The following is a 7,951-nucleotide window of genomic DNA, read 5'->3' as shown; positions in this document are numbered from 1 at the left end:
CCTGCCTTCCCGCGGTCACCTCACCACCGCCGGCCGGAGCCTCGCGGACGGAGCCCGGTCCCTCGTCTTCCCGCGCGCGCGGACGGCCCGTTGCTAGGTAACCACCTCCAGAGCCTTTGGTATCCCAGAGTCACCAGCCACTTCCGCCTATCCACCAATCAGAGGCCAGGAAATCCGTCACGTGGTCCTAGGGGCGGGACCAGGAGCGCTTCAGGGCCACGGTTGGCTGGTGGAGCCCGCCCTCCTGTCCCTGGTACCCTCCGAGCGCTGGCGGGGAGGGGCGGGGCGCAGGAGGCATGGGAGGGGCCTGGGGAGGTTGGGTGGGGCCTAGCCAGGTGGGGCGGGGCCTAGTCAGGCGGGTTGCGGGCTGGAGGGCGTGGCGTGGCGGGCGGGGCGGGGCCTGGCGGGTGGGGCGTGGCCTGGCGGCGGGGCGGGCCTGGCGGGCGGGGCGGGGCCTGGCGGGCGGGCGGGGCGGGGCCGGGCTTCGGGAGCTGGCCGGCTGCGCCCATCTGGCCGGGGCTGAGTGTGCGGCGGCCGCGGCGGCGCTTCCTCCCGCAGGTAAGGAGCCGCGGGCCGGGCGGCGGGCCGGGATGGCCATCCCGGACCCTGTGGCGTCGCGCAGGCGATGGGTCCTGCGGGCCCTGCAGGGCGCAGACCGGGCTCCGCGCGCTCCCGGGCTGCGCACACGACGGCGTCCGCATCCCAGCCTCGCACCCACCTGGTCAGCGCCCGCGCCGCCGGAGCCCCGCATTCCGGACCTCAGCCCTCAGAGGCGGGGATGCCCGTGCTTTCTGGGTGTGGGCGGGGTCCGGGCCGAGGCCCCCGCTGACCTCCCCTCCGAAGACGGGCTGGATCTTCAGGTGGTACCCAGACAGCGGTCAGGGAAAGGAGACATCCGGGAAGACTGAGAAATGTGAGGGGCATGGGTACCTTGAATTTCATGACAGTACAACAGGTCCTGCCCCCGAAAAGAATCAGACTTTTGCATGCAAATACTGAGCAAAATTGAAGCCGAATTCCCCCCCCCCCTATAGCAATTAAAAGTGATTGATTGGAACGACCTTTAATGATTACTTTGGTCATGTGTCAAAAATAAGGCACCCTTGTTTTTGTAACTCCCATATAGATAGATCTACTCATGGGAGTCTTGAACAAGGGATTGAAGAGAAACACTACATTCCTGAATCTCATTTCTCTGCCCATCTCCGTCGCCCAGGTTACGGGTCCTTGTTGAATATTTTTAAGTAAAAGGTTTCCCTGAGGCTTTGTCTCTCCACAGAGTAAATTCTTTGGGGGTTTCTGCAGCTCTCTGCAGGCCTCCTGGCTCATTATTCCTGCTTGTAAATCTCCAGGGGAAAGTCTGCCCACAGGGAGCCATGATGATGCCCCTGGGCCTGTCCCAGACCCCAGCAGGGCCTCGGCCTTGAGGTTGGCTGGAGGGGCTGCACTGAGGCTGGGGCTGGAGGTTGGCTGGAGGGACGGGCACTGGTGCTGGGGCTGGAGGGGAGGGCACTGGTGCTGCCCTGGGAAAGCTTCCTCTCCTGCTTAGTTCCCGCCCCTGGGCCTGGGGGCAGGAAAGAGGTTTGGCTGTCTCTGCCCTGAGGGAGTCCAGTGGTCTGCCAGTCTTGCTGGCTCTGTGATCTGAAGTTAAATGGGGTCATTGGGTGACTGTGGACTCCACAGCATTCTGGGGACCATGCTTTGGTGAATTGCTTGGAGACTGCTGTTACGATGCTACTTTACTGTCCTTGCGTTACTAGTTCCAGGGAGATTTTTCTAAACTGGAATAAACCAATACCGATTTCCAAAAGCACACATGGAGGGAAAAGAAAATAATGTATTTAAGTGTGCTCTACAGACTTACTCTGTATAAAACAGGTAGCTCAGTATGGTTATTTAAAGAGACCTCATGTCCCCCTGTATGGATACCAATAGAAATACTTAAAGAACTGTGAATATCTCTGGGGGGGGGGAGTATTTATTTAAAAAATTTAAAATTCTTTATTCTTTTTGTTTTTAAAAATTAAAGTCTGATATACCAAATTTTTTTGGTGACACATTAGTCACATAATAACTCCACTGATTAGAAAGCCACAGACTTAATTTAGCTTAGAGAAGAGTGTTTTTGAGTTCCTCTGCTCCGAATAGAGAGATTACCACGGGGAGAAGGTTTTGGTGGTGGTTTTCCATAATCTCCATCTTGTGGCCCTTGGCCTGGGCATAGGGAAGTCAGCCGCAGTTCTTCATTGACTTAGAGAAGAGTAGGAATTGTTTTGTTTTTGCTTGCCTCACCTTCATAGATCCCAGATGTCAGACATGGGTAATTAGGTTGTCACTCGATAAAGTGTGCACCAACTCTCCAAAGGACATAGTTGTATTTGCTTCAGCTCTGTAAAGAAGGCTAATGTGAAATTCAGACAATTTGAAGGCTTTTTCTTCCTTCATCCCAGTATTTATTTGAAATCCGATGAATGCGAGGAAGGTAACAGTCAACCAGATTACTGAATAACCAGTTTACCCAGCCAGTCATGATAATGATGTATAGACAAGCATTACTACTACTTTCTGCAATTGGCAAACTCTCATTCTATATTTTGTTTATCTATTCCATTGCGCAGGCTGAGATATTAAAGTGGAGTTCTGTAGCTTCCAGTCTCTCTTTGAGACAGGGACTTGAGAGTATTGTAATCCACAGAAATCGTATTAGGAGATTGGGAGGGATTTCTTATTTACCCGACTCCTTCTTTTCTTTTGTATCAGAAACATGGATTCCACCAAGAGTTGGTTGGCTCTTTCAGGCTCCGAGGCCAGCCGTGGTCCATGATGACCACATGGGCATTGCTCTCTTCCCGCTGATGAGACTGCTCACCTTGCTGTGAGCAAGAAGTTAGACAGGGATGGCTGCCGAGAACGAGAAATCCCACATCGAATTACTCTGCAGAGAAACAAAGCCTGAAGGAGAACGTTTCTCTTTCTTGAGGTTATTTAAGCTGTTTAAGAAGGACTTGTAACCTTGGTTTTAAAATATGGTGGGGAAATGCTATAAAATGATCAGCTTTGGCCTACACCTTTCTATATATTGAAGGTGAAAATCCCATCATGAATGATTGGGAAGATTGCAACAATTTTCATGCGAAAACATAGGCTGTCCCGTTAGGAGCCTGTTGAGGTTGTTTTCTCTTGATTTCAGAGACTAGACAAATAGAACTGGAGAGAAAAAACTAGGAAGGCCAGACTTTCTAGAAAAGACAACCTAAAACGGTAGGCCCAGGCTCACTTGTCAAAGGGATGTCACATTAGCAGCTACTTGAGTGATACTTTTTTTTAAGCCATAAGGATAACAGTCTTAACTTGTTATTACTTTACATTCACTTACAAAGTATAATTTAGTGGCTTAATTACCTCCCCAAACTCTGCAATTCTATTATATTCTAATGTAAGAAATCCATAAACTAGTATAATGGAAACAAATAGTAATATAAATCTTATGCAACAAGATTATACAAGAGAGAATTTGTCAGTGTTATTTGCCTTTATTGGGATAGTTGATCTTTGTAATGTTTGAGAAAATTCTCAAAAGATGTAAGAAATATTTTTCCATGGAGCATCATTGAATACTTGGTTCATAGATTTGAATGCTCAGTCATGAACAACTCACCATAGAGGCCATTATTTTTCTTATGTGTAGGTTTGTTGTTTTCTTCCAGATTGTCAGCATTTTAAGCTGTAAGCATGTACCAGCATCCCTGTAGGCTCACTTTCAATTACGTATAATAAATTCCATTTCATACTAAACACACAAAAAACTTCCTTTCTAATTGGACAGTAGAAAATAAGTCTCATTACAAAGAGCACTCATGTTTTAGATGCTGTAGGAAAACCTTCATTCCCAATAAAAGCAGCTCCACCAGGAAGATGAAGTCTTGGTTAATAAGAAATAGGTAATATTTTATTTAGTTTGGTCCTTTAAGACAGAACATTATGAATAAGTCATAATGAAAAGTTATGACACATTTTATTTACTTATTTAATCTAGGATAGTTTTCCATTGATTTTTAGAGGGAGTGGAAAGGAGGGAGGGAAGGAGCATCTATATTTCAATAATAGCTATCATTAATTATATCAGTTCATCTTTAGGGGGGATTTTATGTTGGCGAAGGTCATTCTTTCCGACAGGCGGTCTATCAAAGCAGAGTAGCATCTGACCCAATCTAGGCATTGGCCCTGCCTTTGCTGATACAGCCTTTACTTCCCAAAGCTGAGGATTCATTCCAGGCCACTCATCATGGTAGGGCTGCACATATTAAAGACACGTTTGGATAGACTGACTTTATGTGGGCTGCTTTCCATTTTAAAGCTTCCAAGATTTGTATTCCTTTGATTTCCTTTGCTGATTTTTTCCCCCCAACTGACTTGACAACATAATTTTTAACATCCTTTGCCCAGAATATGAAAATGCCAGTTTTAGTGACTGTCAAATGGAAACACGGATTGTCACAGATAGATAAGCATAAAGGTACAGCCTGCTTAAAAATCTCACCAATACAATCCAACTTCCGAAGCAGAGAGTTAGAAGGTGCGGATGCTCAGGTCTTCCTTCCTGAGGACCGGTCCCATGGACAGAGACTGCTTCTTCCTGCCACACTTTATTACAGAAATAATCTGATACCTTATGGCAAGTATTTCCATGTTTGCATGATAACGTCTCTCCTAATGGAATATTTACGTCTAACTTCATAGTTGATGAGTGAACATACGTGATTTTACCCCTTTCTGGTATTTTTGGCTGACGTTCAGAATGTCACACTGAAGGTATATGAGTGACCCTATTGTTCAAGAAAAGTGGATTAGTTCCTCTGCCAAATTAAAACGCATTTCCACATTCCAACTAAGGAGATCCTGTAAGCCTTCGAGCACCCAGAGAAAGCCAGTTCTTTCGTTCAATTCCATAGAATTTTCAGTCTGGTGGTTACCATGTGGGGAGGTATGAGAGTGACTGCAGCTGGACGGTGGCATGCATTCGCTTTGCCACCTCTTTAAGCCAGTTTCGTGGTCCCACATATGATGCCCGAATTTGTGGATCAGATTGGGATTCACACTGGGAGACGTGGCTTATTGTATGGCCCAGACTCCAACTGCTGCAACGACCTTCTCCTCTTCTACTTGCTCCCTAATCCAGGGTTTTAATGTAGCTTAATACTGTGCTTACCCTGACCTATTTTATAATCCAAGCTCTAAAGACATGGGGACCTGACATATGTTGGGAATGCCTCGATAGAGTGCCCTGCCAGACATATGGGAGGGACGCTGCAGAGTGACGGAAATTGAAGAGCTGACTCTCCGCTGGGAGAAATTACCCTTTGCAGAAATCCTCGATTACTTTCCTGTTTCTGGATGAAGTACTCGGCTCTCTGCTTCCCTGTGCACGTGAATCCTCTGGGAATGATGCTGCAAAGCAGGCTGACAGGCCCTGCAATGCTGACCCGCTGGCTTAGTGTTTGATCCAGGAATCTGCGCCCTTGGCCCGTTCCTCTGTGAATTCTGACACAAGAGACGGAGCCCCCACCTGGAGATGCACCGATGTAAAGCCTCAGTCATCCCTGATTACGGTGGTTTTACTTTCTCTGGGAGAAAGTGGTCCTTTAGGGTCGTGGACACCAGACAGAGGAAGAAGACCCCAAGCCAGTGAACGAAAGACGAATGAAAATAAAGTCTTCTCGTTTTCTGCAGTTTCCAGAGTTTTCTAACGAGCACATATTGGTTATGCAATTCCAAAAATATATTGGCATAGCCGTGAGCCTATAGTGTATTCACATTTCAAACACTGGTTTTCAACAAGATGTGGTTAGGGTTTTGATTTTTATTAATACAGGCAACACATTTCTACTAAGAAAATGTACACTGCTTGAAGAGGATAAGGGTTCCACAGATCTACGTGGAGTCTCTGTATCATGATGCCTGTGAGCTTTGAGGACACATTCTGTATGTGTTGACTGATTTTTCTTTCTATTTCTCAGACCTGCCAGCGAGCGTCAGGCCAGGCCTTTGCTTCTGCTGCTCCCTCTGCTTAGCTCTCTGGCGAGATAGCTTTGTGTTTTGCCTCCTCATCTCCAAATATTTGCTCAGAATCAACAATTTAAAAATTATAGTGTTGGCCCTAGCCAATTTGGCTCAGTGGACAGAGCATCGGCCTGCAGACTGAAGGGTCCCCGGTTTGATTCTGGCCAAGGGCACATACCCGGGTTGTGGGCTCGATCTTCAGAAGAGAGCATGCAGGAGGCAGCCAATCAATGATTCTCTCTCATCATTGATGTTTCTCTCTCTCTCTCTCTCTCTCTCTCTCTCTCTCTCTCTCTCTCTCCTCTCCTCTCCTCTCCTCTCCTCTCCTCTCCTCTCCTCTCCTCTCCTCTCCTCTCCTCTCTGAAATCAATAACAATATATACTTGATATTAAAAAAAATTATTATAGTGTCAGCTCTATCTCTGTGATTGCTTACCCTTTTCCCTGGAAAACTATGGAAGGGCAGGCTTTTATCTGCTTGCACAGTTCTTTATCTTCAGTGCCTGACTGGCACATAATTGGTGCTCAATAAGTATTTGTTGAATAAATGAACTGAGGAGTGATTATTATAATTTTAGAAAATATAAATAAATTCTCAACTATTAATTAGCTATTCACCTTATAGTCTGTATTCTTTTAAGTTTCTTTTGTTTTGTTTTTTAATTGTTCCCTTATTGATTAACTTATTACATCTGTGTCCTTATAACCCTGTTGGACCCCCTGCCACTCCCCCACTCATGCCCTCCCCCCTCTCCTGGTGTCTGTGTCCATGCAGGCTCATATGCATGCATACAAGTCCTTTGGTTGATCTCTCCCTCTTACCCTCATCCCTCCCCTGCCTTCCCTCTGAGGTTTGAGCATCTGATCGATGCTTCTCTGTCTCTGGATCTGTTTTGTTCATCAGTATATGTTGTTCCTTATATTCCACACATGAGTGAGATCATGTGACACTTATATTTCTCTGACTGGCTTATTTTGCTTAGCATAATGCTCTCCAGTTTCATCCATGCTGTTGCAAATGGTAAGAATTCCTTCTTTTTTTTTTTTTTTTTACCACAGCATAGTATTCCATTGTGTAGATGCACCACAGCTTTTTAATCCACTCACCTGCTGATGGGCACGTAGGCTGTTTCCAAACCTTAGCTATGGTGAATCGTGCTGCTGGTTTTGAATGTTGATGTGTGTGTCTGTGTGTATAAGATTATGTGTGGTGCCTCTTTGCATTATGTAGGAGTGGGATTAAAATGTTTTACTTATTTTTCCAGAAGGGTATTCCGTTCACCCACAAGCAGTTATTGAAAAGTCTCTTCTTTCCCCAGCTGACGTAATATATCAGTGAACACTATGCGGGGATCTCCTCTGGAATCAAATTCTGTGCCGGTGATCAGCTGTGCAGCCTTGTATCCCGCCACAGTCTGAGCTGCTACAGCTCTGTGGTCAGTATGGTGAGCGAGTACACACACTTTCAGCTTTGCTCCTCTTCTGCAAGATTGCATTGCCTATTCCTGGCCACTTCATCTCTTTATGAAGCTTAGAATCCGCTTATCTGCTCACTCACGCCACACTGACCATTCTGGGATTTGATGTGACAGCACTGACTCTGTAGACTAACATCTCAGAGGATCTGTTTGGTGTGTGGCATTAACAGGCACCCACTGTGGCTGACCATGGCCGTCCTTAAATCCCACAGTGTTGTATTTTGGATCCCAGGTGCACATTCTTTTTTATTTTTTTTGTTAATCCTCACTGAAGGATATTTTTTCATTGATCTTTAGAGAGAGCGGAAGAGAAAGGGAAGAGAGAGAAACATAGATGTGAGAGAAGCACATCGATTGGTTGCTTCTTGCATGCACCCTGACCAGGCTGGGGAAGGAGCTTGCGTCTATAGACA

The 7,951-nt window shown here is 46.3% G+C and overlaps 1 protein-coding gene across 2 annotated transcripts in view; it reads left to right on the top strand.

The window, feature by feature from the left end:
- The first annotated feature begins 471 nt into the window (after positions 1–471).
- WDR17 (WD repeat domain 17) overlaps positions 472–7,951 on the top strand; it is a 67,035-nt gene continuing 59,555 nt past the window's right edge. The window contains exon 1 of one of the 2 annotated variants that reach the window (XM_045588990.1): positions 472–558. The gene's annotated coding sequence lies outside the window, so the exon portion shown is untranslated. The remainder of the gene's footprint in view (positions 559–7,951) is intronic. The other variant, XM_045588989.1, reaches the window with a different exon arrangement.

Source organism: Pipistrellus kuhlii, unplaced genomic scaffold, assembly GCF_014108245.1.
Source record: "Pipistrellus kuhlii isolate mPipKuh1 unplaced genomic scaffold, mPipKuh1.p scaffold_m20_p_3, whole genome shotgun sequence".
NCBI lineage: Eukaryota > Metazoa > Chordata > Mammalia > Chiroptera > Vespertilionidae > Pipistrellus > Pipistrellus kuhlii.
Note: the sequence above shows the minus strand (reverse complement) of the source record. Positions and strands in the feature narration are given on the sequence as shown.